At 36.7% G+C, this 18,334-nt stretch overlaps 1 pseudogene across 1 annotated transcript; it reads left to right on the top strand.

Moving 5' to 3' along the window:
- The first annotated feature begins 12,298 nt into the window (after positions 1-12,298).
- On the top strand, positions 12,299-13,171 carry LOC308503398 (nucleophosmin-like; annotated as a pseudogene). The gene is made up of 3 exons: positions 12,299-12,356; positions 12,651-12,874; positions 12,957-13,171. The product of its transcript is annotated as a nucleophosmin-like (transcript).
- Positions 13,172-18,334: the final 5,163 nt, after the last annotated feature.

Raw genomic sequence — 18,334 nt, 5'->3', positions numbered from 1 at the left:
CCTTTTGGCGTTTTGGAGGTCTCCCACCAAGATACCCATGGATTCATCTGACAGCCTGGTCAACTTCATCACCAGAGAAGTGCACCTCCCAAGGGTTGCTTAAGCCTGGGCACCTCTCCTCTTGGCTCACCGCTGCTTGGCTCCCAGAGGTGAATCTAAAGTGACAAGGCATCTTTGCTATTTTTCTAATTTTGATTTTCCTCTCTACTAATTTTGTGTTTTGTGTTTGTTTTTGTTTTTAGTTCATTTACCACCAACACTTATTAGTGGTGGCAATGACTGATAATTTGGTCTGACCACTTGGTGATCTCTGTAAATGGATTGATGGATTATAGAGATCTAGTCTATGTTGGATGAGAGACAATGGAAAATCTGGATTGTCAGTCTTTTTTGTTTGTTTATTTTGAGCCCAAATCAGTTACAAATCCTGTGCTCAAGGAGAAGGAGAACAACTCTCATACCAGGACTGGGGAGATTTGGCATTTCTGTATTTACTCTTAACCTGTGACTGAAATTTTAGAATTGAAGCTATAAACTCTTTATCTGTCTCTGTGTGTCAATGTGTCTGTACTTTAGAAAGGCCTTGATGTCTCATTGTGTGAGTGTGTACTGTTTTCCTACCTCCAGAGGGTATTAATAAATTTGATTATAAAGCCTCATGTTAAAGGAGTTCTTATCTGATTGGCTGATAGAGATAAATAAGCATGTAAATAAAGTGAATATTCCTAATATTCCCAGAAAGTAGTGAAATTGAACTTCTAAATCTTTAAATGTGCCACATTAATAAAGTATTCTTACAGAAACCAACTCAATAACATTTTAGAATTCAAGTTTGTATATTTAAGTATATCTTTGGAAAATGAGACTAGTTTAATATTTGAGGTTTAATAAAAACAGCAATATTTTCTCTGACTTATTCATGTTAAGTATAATTCCCAACAATATTTTATGTGGATGTTTTTTTCTAAATTTATACAGGTTTACTGATCAAATAAGTTAACATTACTCTTAATGTTTAAGATAATGAAAAATGGAAATTTATGTTTAACTTGAATTACTATTCTGAAAAAATTTTTATTTCAAAAATTTTCATTTGTTTAGTAATATGTCAGCTTGAAGGTTTAGGTAACTTGAAACCTTAAACTGATATTAAAATTGAATTAATTAATGGATTATCAATGTATACCAAGATTATTCCCAAGTAAATAGAATACTGAAACATTGATTACTAAGCACAATTTTAAGTTTATATGTTTTTGCTTCTTATATTTATACAAGCTTCAACAATTAAGTTCACGAACTTGTTGCAACGATGTTGCTAACCTTTTTTGATATCAGAGGGATTATTCATTATGAATTTGTACCAACAGAGCAAGCAGTTAACCAAGTCTACTATTTGGAAGTGCTGAAAAGGCTGAGTGAAAAAGTTAGACAACCTGAACTTTTCACCAACAATTCACGGCTCTTGCATCACGACAATGCACCAGCTCACACGGCACTGTCTGTGAAGGAGTTTTTAGCCAGTAAACAAATAACTGTATTGGAACACCCTCCCTACACACTTGATCTGGCCCCCAATGACTTCTTTCTTTACCCGAAGATAGAGGAAATATTGAAAGGAAGACATTTTGATGACATTCAGGACATCAAGGGTAACCCGATGACAGCTCTGATGGCCATTCCAGAAAAAGAGTTCCAAAATTGCTTTGAAGGGTGGACTAGACTCTGGCATCAGTGCATAACTTTCCAATGGGAGTACTTCAAAGGTGACTTTAGTGATATTCAGCAATGAGGTAGGTAGCACTTTTTCTAGGATGAGTTTGCGAACTTAATTGTCAGACCTCGTATGCTACAGAGAGACTATATCTTTGGGTTTGTTAATAACTGTGTTCATTTTTACCACTTTGATAAGTTGTGTTATAAGGGATGTATGTGGCTGTGGAAAGTTGTATTATATGTATTTATGAGCCCTGCTTGTCTGTTAAAAATCTGAAAAGCTGGTGTGTGACAGAGTTCACAATAAACCACTCCTCACCCCTACCCCAGTTTTCTCTGTGAAATAGAAGTTACTTTAGTTAAAACTTCTCATTTATGTTAGTGGTTGATACTGTATTAAAGAGCAATACAGAAAAACTGTGCATGTTTCTGTTTTTCAAGAAGAAAGAGCAGTTTTGTCCTGAAACAATAGTTCTTGGGGGGTTTATATCTGTTTTATTTTGTCTCCAAAGCCCCCTTTGCACTCTCCAAACATATTGAGGGCCTTAAAGAGAGGGTGGAGGTGGGAGGATAGGGGAGTGTTTAACTATCAACATTTACCATATTGAAAATTGAATTTAGAAATGTTTATAATTCATATTTATTGAATTGTATGAAGATAGATACAATGAATGCATCATATATTAATAATATCTTAATAATATTATAAAATTGAAATTAGTTCTGATATTGCAGATGCCCTGAGATGGTTCCTAAAATCAAGTATGAGCTTATTCCAAAATATGAAAGAACATAATGAATGACAAACCCTGGAAACAATTTAACATTTTAACCCTCTTTAAGTGTACAGTTCAGTAGCATTAAGTATATTCACATTGTTATGCAGCCATAACCACCATTCATCTCAGAAATTTTTCATCTTCTCAGACTGAAAACTCCCTACTCATTAAACAGTAACTACCCACCCCTACCCCCACCCCCACCCCAGATGCTGGCAAGCCACCATTCTACTTCCTGTCTGGAAATAAATTTTATTTGCCTTGGTTTATAAAATCTAAATCTGAAAAACTATGAAATGTGTTAAAATATTAGAAAAACTTGCTCAATTTTGATAGTCTAGTTCCCTTGGTTTATTGTTTATTGCTTTCACCTACAATATGAAAATTCTTTCTTCTGTGTAATCTGTATAGATTGCAAAAGATTCTGTCTTCCTAGAATAATTTTCAATGCTTTATATTAACTTTATTATGGTTTGGATTATTTTTAAAAAGTAAACAAAGTTTCCTCACTTATGAAAGAACTAAAGTTCTTTACAATCATGTTACAGTCTATGCTTATTTTCAGATGTTTCCTTGTTGCTTTCAAATTGAGCCAACTATTATCTCTTAGGCACCATGATCCTATGTTAAGTGTTCACATCTCCTGACAACTTTTGATTTTTGCCTCTCCAAAAGCCAAAATTTTATTATTTTACCTTATAAAAGAAATGTGTTAGAAATAGTCTGGATCGAGAGGGGAAAAAATGGCGGTGTGAGGTGAGCCTCTCTAGCGCTCCCCTGGAATTTACAATGAATCGGACAACAATAACTCCACAAAGAAATAGTCTGGTTTTATTTGTTATGTTACTATTCATGAGTTTCATGAAAAGTGTCATCAAACCACAGAAGATGCTCAGCCTTCCATAGGTTAAATTTGTATAGGTAAAATATTGTTAACATCAATATTTTATAACTGGAATGCTTCATGGGAATCCCTGGGGATTTGTCAATATTTCTATTTATCAATATTCTGATGGTGCTTTGCCTGATGTTAGGCAACAACAATATGGTGTTACCAGTCCTAAGGCTTGTTATTATTTAAAATGTTTACTTGGGTAGAATCTTATTTAATTTGAATCTCACATCTTTTAGGCCGATGGTTTTCATTTGGGGATAAACATCAGACTTATCTGTAGAGTTTAATTAAAATACAAATGTTTAAGATCTACTCCTGGTATATTCTTGGTATATTCTTAGTATTTTGAGTATATTTAGTATACATTATAACTCAGGAATATTATACATCTCAAGAATTTTCCCTCTGAAACAAGTAAATTCATCCATTATTACAAACCAAATGTAATAATCACCATCTCATTTGAAAATAGCCTTAATTCTTATCCATATAGACATTGTGTCTAAAGATGTGTCTGTTTGTTTGTTTGTTTTAGATTAGTTTTGTTTTTCATGACACAGAAATCACCAAATTTCATTGTCAGTAGCATCATTCTTGTTATGAACCCTGATCAATAACTATCAGTCATTTTAGGTCTCTGGCATCTACAGATAGTCTTAGTATTACTTAGAAGCTTCTGTGAAGGCTCTGCAATCAGCTGCCAGCCAGAGTTCACATCGTCAACAAAGAAGCGTGGTCTCAGAGACTGTGAAAAAGGACTGTACCAGGTACTTCAAACTATTGACACTTCAAAGAATCCATCTTAGGTACAGGCTTCTGATATCACTTAAACAGCTTTCAGTGGATGCAGTCAGGATTTCCAGAACTCTTTCAAGTCAAAAAGCCAATGGATACCACTAACCCAAGATGAAGCAAAACAAGAACTGATTACATAGGACTGAATGAACTCATGAAAGATGATTGTAGCTATTTATTTGAAATATTGTTGATGTTGTTTTAATGTTCTACTTCCTGGATATAGAAGAAAGCCCTTTCTCTTTCTTACTAAGTTATCCATAACCCATAACAATTTAGTAGGTTCTGATTTTGTACACTGAAATGAAAAATTCTTAAATGATATCTATTCTCCCTGCCTAACCCACCCTCTCCGATTCAGAACCTCTTATTAAATATCTTACTTTTAAATGGTAAGACAGTTATTTGCATAGGTTCAATAAGACTTTACTCACCTTTTTACTAGACATAATTGGGAAAATTGTTTATGCAACCAAGGCCTTGTCTGGAATGTCATATTTGAGAATAATGCTTATTTAATTGGGTATAACCAGCCACTGTTTTTTTCTGGGTATAACCAGAACTGTTTTAAAATGATATTGCATTCAACTGTTCATCCCAAATTATGGAGTATGAACTAGCCATTTACACTTTTTCCTTTGTAAAATGGCTCTCCCTACAAATTACTTTTTAAAATAGTATTGTCAATAGGTTATTCATTTCCTGTATTTCAAATACAAATTTCAAAATCAGCTATTTTTCATCTCTTGACTTTTTTTGATTTCTCTGACTTTACTCCTTGCTGCTTACATAGGAAACAAAACACCATTGTCAAAACTACTTTTTTACATTTTAGTTTGTTTGTTTATTACGAAGATTAGCTGTTCAAAGTGGTACTGTGATTCTCAACTCCTTCCTGAATGTCCTTCATTGCAGACACAAAGACCTGAGTCCACTTACTGCTGCTCCTCTGCCTCTGAGTGGCTGCCACACAGCTGAACAGCTCTTCTGGTGTGACAGCCTCTGCCAACACAGTTAGAAGCTGTGCTGTATGAATAAAGTCTATCTGTAGGAAGATGTGTTCATATACTTGGAGGATTTCTTAGCCCACTTCTAAATAATTTGTCAACTATATGTCTGATGCAAGACCCTAAGACTTGATGTGAAAAAACAGTTTGAAGAGATTTTCCTGAAAGCATACTTCAAATGTTCTAAAATAGTTCAACATCTTGCTGTGATCCACACAACAAAGCCAACGGGTATGACTTATTCATGAGCTTTCCAAATGCAATGAAGTCATCTGCCTCTTCCAGAATGAAAATATGCACTGCCTCAATGAAGGACATCCTTGGACATAACCAATATCAGGTATGTAACATGAATGTGCTTCCCCAGATGCTGTGTAAAACATCATGGTATGGGTCGTCCTTGTAAAAGATGTAGAGATGGAAATGCATAGGTCACATCCAACTTTTTTCCAGACTAGCATCTGGACCATCAACAGATACACCTCCTACACACAGAGAATGATACGTCTGGAGAGAATGTGTTTCACTGAAGTTTTTCTTTTCCTTTGTGGAGGAATATTCAAAGTTCAGAAATGGTATTAGTTCATGTCCCACAGCGAGACTCCAAACTTTACCACGAACACTAGAGGGCAATCACTGCACCTCAATTCTCCAAACTTCTTCCTACGTACTATGTATTACTTACAATTGGGAAATGTTTTAATGGTACAAGTTACCATTGCATTTGCAATATTTTCTTCTTGCTTAATTTTTTTTAAATGTACTGTTTGATTTCTCAAGTTTGAGACTCAACTCAAAGAATAATGTTCTTGTTGATGAGGTAAAGCTTCTTCTCCAAATGTGGCAGGAAGATTTCTTTGGAGTGGGCAAAGAAATCTTAAACAGGACACAAAAGCAACTGTGAATCATATGATTGCCCATACTCAAGAATCATACTGGTGAACGAAAGTGGCTCAAATTCAAAATTCTTATGTCTTGACCACTGAAACAGTGGTTCACAAGCCCTCTCTGTTCGTGCTTCGTATTTCTGCTGAATGATTTTTGGAAGCTTTCTGAAGATTCTGTCCAGGAGGGACTTTACCAAATAATTTCCAATCGGGGCACTATGGACAACTGATCTGAGCTCCTTTTGTCCTTTTTGGAAAAGGTTTCAGATAAGCAGGGACAGGTGGAGGGGGCACTCTGGAAGTTGGGAGAGGGCATCATACGTCTGAGCCCCTGCTGCTCCAAGTCTAAGGTGTTTGGTGTCTGCCACCATCAGGCAGCCACTTTGAGAACAGGCTGCCCATGCCAGCAGCTACTTTGTTGCCGGGCCCCACCAGGTGGATATGACCACAAGGGCGATGGAGGAACCTCCCTGCCAACCTGGAAAAGCTGTTTCCGGTGCCTGACCAGTCAGTCACTTTTAGGGAACTAAGATTGACTTAATGGAGACAGTGCTGAGAAAACCCTACTGGTACCTGGCTTTCAGGGTCCAGCCTTAGAGCTGGTAACGGAGGTCACTTCCATGGCAGGCCAAGAGCTAGAGATGTTTAGAGAACTTTGAGAAGAGAGGAGGTCACAAAAATTGTATAGCTACTGCAGATGAAATCTGGTGGATAGAGTTGTTTAGCCTCAGGACAGCAAGTAATCCAGTCTGAGATTCCTTATGGAAATTTCCAGCAGAGCGAACATAAAGATGGCCTTTATGGTAAATTAACATTTTTGCTGCACCTATGTAAATAATCAGCCAAATCTGTGAGGCCAGACTCATTTTGTGATCAAGAATCTTTGAGATTCTTTTTGATCAAAGGTGGGGAAACTGTAGGGTAAAACTTGTGCTTAAATGGAAAATTACATGTTGTCATTCTAAAGCACACCTGGGTTGTCTGATTCTGATTCTGTAAACTAGATAACTGACAGTACTGCTAAATAATTCTTGCCCATAAACATGCAAACAAATTCTGTCCAGGGGAAAAACAACTGAATATTGATGACGCTATTTGCACATTCATTTCAATAGCCCTGACCTGTACCTGTGTCTGTTCTGAGGAGTCTCCTTTGACCTGGTTGTAACACTTCACTAGTTTCATCATGAATGAGTTAAATAAAATCTTCAACACGCTTATTATATCTGTATGAGAGTCGTGATTTTACCTGCTTTTGAAAATTATCTTTTAATGCCTACATGGAACTAAACCACCATTTAATGGATGATCACATGTGCCTTGAGGTTTTGCATCAGCCACAGAGGGCCTAGAGACTTTCAAACAAAAATGTTATCAGAGACTTTTGAGGCAGCCCAGTTCGGTGACTTTTCAAGCAATCTAGTAGAGGAACTTTCTAGAAGCTTTATGGTGGCAGCCCCATTTAGAAGCCACTTGGTGTATTTTTTTTTTTCTGTTCTACGCTTTGAGGTGGCCTGGAACTTCTTAACAAGCATTGTCTTGGTCATTCGGCTCCTCTTAAAAGGCTGTGTACACCCCAAAAGTATACATCAGGGGAGAAATACAAATTTAAGACCCTTATATTCTAACTCTCACAGACAAGAGAGAGATAGTGCTGAAGTACTGCGACATGGCGTTTTATAAGCTTGCTTAAATTAATACTATATAAACCTTCATGCAGGTAGAGGGGGTCATATTTTCCTCAAGGAGGACCTCAGATGGTCAAGCAAGTTATAAAGATCCAGGACGGCACATACAATGGTAAAACTGGTACATGAAGATGTAGGTGGTCTGAGCAGCACAGGTATCCTTTCCATGCTTCCAGAGAGCCATGACCACTTCATCATCCATGAATTGAAACAGGATTTATTACCCATCTCTAAAGTTGGATGCACACATCTCAGGGGTGACTCAGGGCAGCCGTTCTTCCTTTCTATTTTTGTGTATGTATTTAATATATTAGTACAGTATAGGACATGCATATAATTTGTAAATACATATATATATATACACAGACATGCATGTGTAATTTTTTTCTTATAGCATTTGCAATCAAGATAAGAAAATAGTAGTATATATCAAGAAAATATCTTGCTACTGGATTTCCCAGATATCCTGACCAAAATGATATTGGGAAGGGCTGACCGTGGTGGGCGCTTATCCCACAATTCATTCAGAAGAAGCATGCCAACCTGCCTCTGATTATACTCCTGAAAATTTGTTCTCTGAAAAGAAAGGACTTTATTCTCCTCATTACTCTATTTCTAATATGTAGAAAAGTGCTTGGCCTATAGTAAGTACTCAATACATATTTTTTACAGTGAAAAATTTTCATATTTAGAATTAGCCAGCTGGACTCAGTTTAGATGATCCCAATTTTGCTGGCAACATCCAAAGCATCACAGTCAGGAGCAAGTTGAACATATGCCCTCTTCTCTCCATCGGACCTGATCGGGGTATTGACCTTGGCCACGTCAATGTCATAGAGCTTCTTCTCAGCCTGTTTGATCTGGTGCTTGTTGGGCCTTGGCATCCACAATGAGCACAAGTGTACTATTGTCTTCTGTCTTCTCCATGGCTGACTCAGTAGTTGGGGAGATCTTCATGATCGCATAGAGATCAAGCTTATTTCTCTTGGAGGCACTCTTCCACGGATATTTGGGCTGCCTCAGAGCTGAAGTGCCTTGGGCTATTGGAAGGTGGGTGACATGCAGATATTTTTTATTTTTGTGGCTGTGGATGCCTTTCAGCACTGCTTTCTTTGCCTTCAAAGCCTTTGCTTTGACTTTGGGAGGAGCAGGGGCTTCCTTCTTTGCTTTCAGCTCCATCTTCAGGAAAAGGAGTAAGTACTCAATATTTATTGAATGAATCTCATAGTCATTTAACTCAAAACACTATTTTTATAATCCTTCCTCACTACATAGCACTTCATGGTTTAGAAATTGGAGACCTCATTTTTATAGCACAGGTTGCAGATGAACATATTCACCAAAGTTATGTGAAAGTTTCTCTAAAATACTAGACCTCACCTATCTTGCTAGTCCCATACACTTTGACCAGAGCCATATTTAGTTCTATTTAAGGTGACCAACCATCCCTGATTTGCCTGAGACTAAAGGGTTTCTTGAACACGAGATTTTTGGTGTGAAAATAGGGACAGTCCTGGCCAGACCAGGATGAATTGGTCACTCCATTTCCACTGGACCCCAAACCCCTGCTAAGGACTATTCCATTTTCTGTACAGTGACTGGGAAATACACAAGCAGAGGCGTGTGAACATCAGCTTTTTCTGCACCCTAGAAAACAGGACAAGACAGAACAGCCCCAGGGTGGGGCTACACTTATACTTTCCTCAGTCCAAAATAGTATTGCTTAAAATCACCAACACTGGCAATCGATTTTCAATACCCACCACAGTAGCTCTTGGTCTTGTTCACAAGAGGACACAGACTAGTGAAGACATGATGGTAATGTTTCCTCTTCCCAGAGTGTGAAACAAGGTGTAGGTTAAGCACATGTTTATGACCACCCTCCAAAAAAAGAGCATCTCTGAAGTTCCAGAGGCAATAAGTAAATGATACACCTAAAAAAAACCTGAAGCAGCAGCTGTCCCTTCTTGGGTTTTCTGTTTGCTCACTTGCTTATTTGTTTGTTTGTTCTATAATAATGTGGCCCAAAGGAACAATATACTGGAAACTTGAGGCATCCACATGATGAGAACGAACCCAAGTTCCATTGCAATGTTGCCCAAAGGTGATTTGTTTCACAGGGTGGTGGTCTCTTACAGCCATGGGAGGTGAGTGTGGGGGTAGAACAACCACTGAATTCAAAGACAGTCTAGTTCCTCTGATCATGGCAAAGCCATCCAGGAAGTAATACCTGACAAGACCCTTCCTTCCTTGGGGGGCATAGCATGTTACATACCCCCTAATTGTGGGCCAAATAGCACAATCTTTGGATGGAAGAGGTACAGCAAGGAAGAGGTGTGACATAGGCAGCTGGTTTTTTTTGTTTTGTTTTGTTTTATTTTGGCTAAAATTCTTATATAGAGCCATGAGGATGGACGGCGGCATAACACACTGAAAGGGGTAAGTGACTTATGTTAATTCTCCTCGTTTGCTCAGAGCCATCTTGTTGACAGCTGGCATACATAGTACTGACTCAGAACCATGTTAAAAGATGTGAGCAGTACTCCCTTATTTATCAGAAATGCCTTGGCTTCTGGCAGCTTCAGGGAAGATTGAAGGGTCTGTAAAGTGGCTGTTTAAAGTTTTGTCTTATATGCCGAACATTTTCCCACCCTAGGTCACATGTTAGCCACACCTCACCACCCACTCTGGACACGGGAGATGTTTGATGTTCATTACTTGACCAGAAAAATGTTTTGTTTATCCTCTGTTCATCACTATTCTTCCTAATAGTCCCTGACAAGTTTAAGAACACATTTGCAATAAGCTTTGAGTTACTCTAATATGTTTGAAATGTGAGCTGGATGAGTTCCTACATCCAGCTAAACTGCCATTCCCCTCATGAGAACTATGATTTGTTTGACTCTCTCCAACCTGTCTGAGCTGAATGTAATATTCAGGACTCATTTACCTCTGGAATAAATAAAACTTAAAACTCCCTATTCTCACCTTTTCATTGCATGCCAGGAGAATATTTTTCACTCAATTCTTAGCCATAGATAAGTTAGGAACAGTCTGGGTAAGGCTCACACCAGGGACCCATCAACTGGGAGGTTTAGCAACCTCAGTACTGTTGACATTTTAGACAGGCTAATTCTTTGTTGTGGGGCTATCCTGTGCTTTGTAAGATATTTAGCAGCATCCCTGACCTCCCCCTAGTAGATGCCAGTCATAACACTCAAAAATGTCCCCAGACATTACCAAATGTCCCCTAGGGACAAAGATCACCTCCAGTTGAGGACCACTAGTGTAGAGAAAGGACTGTGATTGACCTATCTTGGATGGAATGTTTAGTCCTGGGCCAGTCACCTGTGATCAGGGCACAGGGATCAGTAAATTAGAACATAACTCTAGCTGGATCTATGTGGCTGCTCCTTTAAGGGGTGCTGGAAAATTCACTAAGCATTCACCACATTGCAGACGGTCCCTATAGGGTTTGACTTTGGTAGACTTGCTCCTCCTTGATAGTATTAAACTATTATTATATTTATTTTTATTTACGTTTATTTTTTATTTTTGTCTGTAGGTATTGAGATTTCTTGCCTTGTCTGGGAAGCTTTGTTCTGTTTTCAGGTATTTCTATTATCCCTACAGTTTTAGTGTTCTGCCATCTTCAAATCAGTCTCGAGTTGATTTTTGTTTAGAGCAGAGCTCCATTTTTCCTATTCAATTGCATCTCATTAGTATAACCTGAAAAATAGTAGGCAAACATGTGGGTCTTATTGTGTCTGTCCTCCACGAAGAACACAGGGGGGGCAGAATCATCATAACCAAATATTCTATGCTCACTTGTGTATATACTCTGGAAGTCTAGAGCCATATTAGTGGCTAATAACAAAGGCTTATCAGAACAAAACACTCACTATCGTAAGGTTTAGTATATTTAACAATCTGGCTAGGTAACATGCTTGAAAGTCAAAAAACTACGAATCTGTTTGAAGCATTCTCTTGAGTCTCCCAGCCCACGGACCGGGAGAAAAGATCAAGATCCAGCCCTGCCCTCGAGAGAAAGGTTGCGGTGAGTTTCTGGTAAGATGTTAGCGAAATCCTATTACACAGGACCTTCCTTCTGAAATAAGGATATTTGAAAAAGCTGGGCTTCCAGGGGTCAAAAAGGAAATCTTACTCTCAACCATGGCTGGAGCCAGGGCGGAGAGGGAGGTGTTCAGCTCTACAGCAGAATATTGGAGCACTGGCAATGGAGCAGTAGAAGAGTTTGAGGAACTGAGATTCCTAGTGGCAGAGCAAAGAACCTCCACGAAAGAAAGCAGAGCATCCTGTATAATGGTGACCGTATAACTGGAGTCACCCCATAAGTATCTGCAGTGAAGAACTTGTGTCTATCAAAGTGCAGGAGCTGCATCTACTTGTGCCTCATAGAAAACACTTTGTGGGGCCCTGGTGCGATTCTGTCCTGCGTGTCTATGCAGCCGAGCAGTAGTCATTTATCTCCGTCCATCTTCTCTCCCACCTAAGTGCATGTCTCCACCACATGGAAGATTCAATAGACATGGTCATGAGTCCCCTGAGGCCCCAGAACTATCTTTTCAGTTGTGAACTAAAGGCCAATGAAGATTATCATTTTAAAGTGGATAATGATGAAAATGAGTACCAATTATTTTTAAGAAAGGTCAGTGTAGGGGCTGATGCAAAGGATGAATTACACATTGTGGAAGCAGAAGCAATGCCTTATGAAGGCAGTCCAATTAAAGTAACACCGGCAACTTTGAAAATGTCTGGATAGCCAATGGTTTCCCTTGATGGCTTTGAAATAACACCACCTGAGGTCTTACGGTTGAAGTGTGGTTCAGGGCCTGTGCATATTAATGGACAACACTTAGTAGCTACTGAGGAAGATGCAGAGTCAGAAGATGATGAGGAGGAGGATGTGAAACTCCTAAGTATATCTGGAAAGTGTTCTGCCTCTGGAAGTGGTAGCAAGTTTCCACAGAAAAAAGTAAAACTTGCTGCTGATGAAGATGATGACGATGAGGAGGAAGAGGAGGATGATAAGGATGGTAAGCTTGATGATAAGGAAGCTGAAGAAAAACTTCCTATAAAGAAATCTGTTTGAGATACTCCAGCCAAAAATGCACAAAAATCAAACCAGAATGGAAGACTCAAAACCATTAACACCAAGATCAAAAGGTCAAGAATCCTTCAAAAAAAACAGGAAAAAACTCCTAAAACACCAAAAGGGCCTAGTTTTGCAGAAGACGTTAAAGCAAAAATGCAATCAAGTATAGAAAAAAGTGGTTCTCTTCCCAAAATGGAAGCCAAGTTCATTAATTATGTGAATAATTGCTTCCAGATCACTGACCAGGAGGCAATTCAAAATCGCTGGCAGTGGAGGAAGTCTCTTTAAGAAAAATATAATAGTTTAAACAGTTTGGTGAACTTTTCCATCTTATTTCATTTCTGTAACAGTTGATATCTGGCTGTCCTTTTTATAATGTTGAGTGAGAACTTCCCTACCATGTCTGATAAATGTTGTCCAGGTTCCATTTCCAAGAATGTGTTGTCCAAAATGCCTGTTTAATTTTTAAAGATGGAACTCCACCCTTTCCTTGGTTTTAAGTATGCATGGAATGTTATGATAGGACATAGTAGTAGTGGTAGTCAGACAAATGGAAATGGTGGGGAGACAAAAATATACATTTGAAATAAACTCAGTATTTAATAAAGTGGGGAAAAAAACACTTCATGGGTATTAATGCACAATCTGAAAGTACCTGATTTGGATGCTGGAAAAATAAATTCACATCTCAGGACACCATTTTCTATAAATCAAATGAGATACTTTTACTAAATTGAGTTTCTTCAGTTTTACACATCAGCATAGAATTGCCTCAATCTTCTTCCCTCAACTTTACTCTCATAAATTCCATTTTCATTTCTGACAGATTTTATTTACTTGGATTTATATTTATTGTTGTTTAACTTTTTTATACTTTTTCCTATTTACAAAAGTAACATGCACTCATTGCAAAAATAATTTGATTTGGAAACAGAAAAAAAGTATAAAGAAGAAAATATATGACCTGTTCTCTCATCACTGTTAACATTTTGGGCTATTCTTTTTCCTTTTATGCACATATTAATTTTAAAACATAGCCGGGATCATACTGTGTAAATGATTCAGTTTTCTGATATTTTAAACCATTATATTTTGAAAATTTTCTCATATAATTAAAATCATTTTGTCATCATTTTTGGAAGCTGCTTGAAATTTCATTATTGTGGATGTTCTGTACTTCTTTGTGGTATTATCTCATATGCTGATTGCTTAACTCCTTATGATGAAAATTTCCAGAGCTATGCATATTCCTATAGTCACAAGAAAAAAAAAGAAAAAAGAAAAGCCAAAATTTATATAAAGAAAAAATTACAAAATTTTTATTCAAGATTTCTGTTTGTATTTCTGAGTTGAGAGGTATCGCCAGTTTAATTAAGAAATATACAATTTTGTTTTGATAATGATTATGTGAAGTATTCATATATATTTAACAGAAAGAAATAGAGAGTTAGGTAGAGTTTTCCCATTTTTTTATAAACAAAATTAATACATAGTTATAAGTGCAAATAATGGAAATATAGAAAATAAAATATGTAAGTGTATTTTTCCCATGCCACTACTGAAAGTAAATCTTTTTCTATGGCATATATATTACACACTTTATATACTTGTATGTTTTTTAAGGGAATTATACAATTCATATTGTTCTACATTTGTTCTCTAAGTTAACAAGATTAATGACATCGTATCACATATTTACATATTCACTAGTTCACATATTTTTATTATTTTTTTCTTGTCTTGTTACATTGGCTAGAACTCCCAAACCATACTGAACGATAACAATCATAGTGGACATCCTTGTCTAGACACATAGAGGGCCCTTCCCATTAGTATGCACTATATATATATATATATATATATATGTATGTATGTATATATGTATATGTATATATATCACCTGTTCACTGAACTGACAGGAGGCTGCTTTGGTGATGGGGACACTTTTTCGCTTCTCTGCATATATATCTCATGTTTGCCACAGTTTTCACTATGGCTTCCACTGATTCTATATCATCATCTAGGGATCACCAAGTTCCCAGGACCAAAATTTGTCCTTCCATTAGATTGCCAGGTAGTGACGTGATCTCTTAAGGACTTCCCCTAATGGATACTATTTGGGTCTTTTTCCTTTTGCTAATGTCTTCATCCTCTGATCCCTTCGTGGATTCCCTCGAACACATCAGCTACCTGAGATCCACATAATGTTCTGCAAATTTTAACAACAAATTCTAGCAAATCAAAGAAATAATAATCCCTACTTTAGGTGAAATGTCTCTCCCTATGTCAACTTTAAAATAGAGAGGATCTGAAATAATGAAGAATCTTAACTTAGCAAAGGATATTGGATAGAAGTCAAAGTTTTACTTGTGAGAGGGAATAACAGTGGATATATGTATGTATATTCTCCAAACTCACTGATCCTCTCTAAAGGAATGGCAAAGACTGGAAACAAGCTAAAATATTGAAAAATTAAGTACCTGTGCCTGTGCTTATTGTACATTAATGCTTTTAACTCTGAATTATTATGCTTGAAATGTGTATGTTTAATCTTTCTGTGCATGAAAGAAAGGAATGTCTTACAGGAGTGGGGAGGCAGGAAAGGGTATTCTGACCTTGAAATTATGTGACATTTTCATAATACATTTCCTTCTAAGCAAATGTTTAAAAATAGTTCATTTGGAACATGAAATTTCCATTCATAAATGTGAGAAACTCCTTTTCAAAACTTATTTTTTGAGAGTGAATTGTGACAAGAATTAATGTGTGATTTACATGTGTGAGATGTTGAGAAATTGTAAATCTTATCAGTTCTAGTTAAATGTGTGATTTGCCTGTGAAAACATTTTTTTAAATTACCAGGTTTGCGAATGCCAAAATAATTTGTGGTTCTCAAGTATACTGAAATAAGATGGACTCCAACAGAGGAAAGTAAAATGCCATCAAGAGTTAAATTATGTCTAAAGTCATAACTTTTTTTCAGAATGGTTTTTCCATGATTTTTTTTCTTTCAAGGGTAAGTATAACCTTGATAAGCTGAATCAAGTAACATATCAGGGGAAAAAATAAAGATACTTAAAATAAAATATATCCAGACAATTTCTCCCATATGTAAATTCTAGAAGGAAAAGCGAGAGTGAAGGGAGTCTTTTGAGCCAGTTAAAAATTCTACTTTGAGACAGCTGTTTCAGAATCAAGAATGGGAAGGAATCAATCACAATTCCTATTTTAGTAAAATTCCTATGTGACGTTTCTTAAATTAATTTGTACAACTTCAACTTTGGTAACTTTTATTCTAAATGTTTTGCTTTAAACCCAAAAATATAGTGGTAAAACTAAATAACATAACAGAACTAAAAGACGTAATATCTCTCAATTTAAGCATTTCCTTATTTGATATTACTAATTAAAATAGAAAAACGTTCATTGATGAAATAAGTCATTTATGAACTTAATACTGAAAAATGGTTTTTATCTGTCATAATCAAAAATTGTTACAGAAAATGCATTTGGGAGATATGGAAAGGGCATATTTTAATCCATTCAAAGAGTCAGTTATTATTTATACTAAAGCTAAAATTTCTTATGACTAAAGTTTTCTAAATGTTCTCTATTTACTTTTATAAAAAAGTTATAACAACTAGCTTGATATTTGGGAGAATTAAATGTAAATAATAATGAGATAAAAGCTGAAATGTCTTTTGTAAACTGATTTTGTGGAAATTAGCTGGACTTATAAATATTGTTCTACACAAACTTGCTCATTTAAGTTTTCAGAAATGTATCTTTATTTATTTGTCTAATAATTTTTAGTATTGACTTGACTGTGTTTTAATGTTACATTAACTTAGTTGTAATTTAACTTTTTGTTTTGAAATATAGTGCTGAGGTAGAAAACATATGTACGTGTTTGTGTATGTATATATATAAGTGTCTATATATGTGGGTGTGTATTCATATATATGAATATGGGTATATATAAGTATGCATGTATAGAACTAGACAGAAAGGTCTCCAAAGGTCTTCTGAGAAACTGAAATTCAACCAAGGTAAATACTGAAATGTTTTAAAATCTGTATGTGTGCGTGTATGAAAAAGTAAGCAGGTTTAAGTTATGACTGTAAGGAAAAGTTAAGTCTACACTTTAATCCCCCAAAATTGTAAGGGCTAGCGAATTTTAAATAAAACTCCATTAATAAGTGTTTGTATTATCTATTCATTACTATCCTCTATTATTTGTATGGGAATGCTGTATAAGACAATAGGTGCTCTGGCTTCATGTTCCCCAGTGTTCCCTTGGATGACGTTATATTTTTCTTTAATTTTCAGATATATTTGTTTTATGTTTAAATGATTCTAACACCTGTTTGGATACATATTCTATAAAATCAATTTTAAGTTTTTTAAACTGTGGAGGGAAGGGAAATTGTACACATTTATTACACTATGCCCCATATTTGCTATACCAGTGCATTTTTCTTACCATCTTGGAAAAAATCTTATAGTAGGAAAGAGGAACATAAATGCAAATTCTGCCTATCTCTGATGAACCTAGAAAACATCTGAAAGCCCAAACCACAAACAGGAAGTGCTGCCGAGGCAGTGAAGATCAAAGCGAGGATGATCAGAGCCACAAATCAGAGACACACATGTAAAGAGCCACGAGAACACACCTCTCCAAGGTGAACAGGTACATCCTGAAGTGAAGAAGCAACGAAATTTAGTTTGTAGCAATGAGAACAGAGTCCATGGGCAGCTGACAGAAGCTTCCTTAAAAGTAGTTTGATTCACATAATAAATAGCAGAGCTCCCAGAGCTGAACAAGGAATCAAACAGTCAAACAGCCAATCATCTTGCTGCAAGTAATTTCAGGGAAGAGAAGAGAAATTCTGCACTGTGAATTGTTAAAGGAAACGTGAAAACTGTGTCATAAGGAGAATTCCTGCTAACTTGGATCATTGCCCTGGCTCATTTTCCATAGTGAACCTCCTTCAAATATATAATCACTTAAAAATTGTACAGAACTTAATATTAACTTAAAGGGGGGGGAAATGAGGAAAGGAACTAGAAAAATAAATGGCATCTGAAAAACATTCATCAAAGAAACAAAGGAGAGATCCAAGATGGCAGAGTAGATAAACACTGTGACTGTATCCTTCCATGAACACATTAAAATTACAACTAAATTATAGAACAATCAACCTGGAGAACCATCTGAAGTCTAGCCGAACAGAAGTCCTATAACTGAAAATATAAAGCCATGTTGAGACTGGTAGGAGGGGCAGAGACACGGAACAGGCCCAAAACTTCCCTGTGGCATTTGAGAATCAGGAGGAGTATCTCAGCCACAAAGGTTTCTTCTGAAGGAGCAAGGGATCCCAGCCCCCCACACCAGGCTCCCAAGCCCAGAGTACTGGTACCAGGAAGAGGAGCCCCCTCATCTAGCTGTGA

Source organism: Rhinolophus hipposideros (genome assembly GCF_964194185.1).
Source record: "Rhinolophus hipposideros genome assembly, chromosome: 10".
NCBI classification, from domain to species: domain Eukaryota; kingdom Metazoa; phylum Chordata; class Mammalia; order Chiroptera; family Rhinolophidae; genus Rhinolophus; species Rhinolophus hipposideros.
Note: the sequence above shows the minus strand (reverse complement) of the source record. Positions and strands in the feature narration are given on the sequence as shown.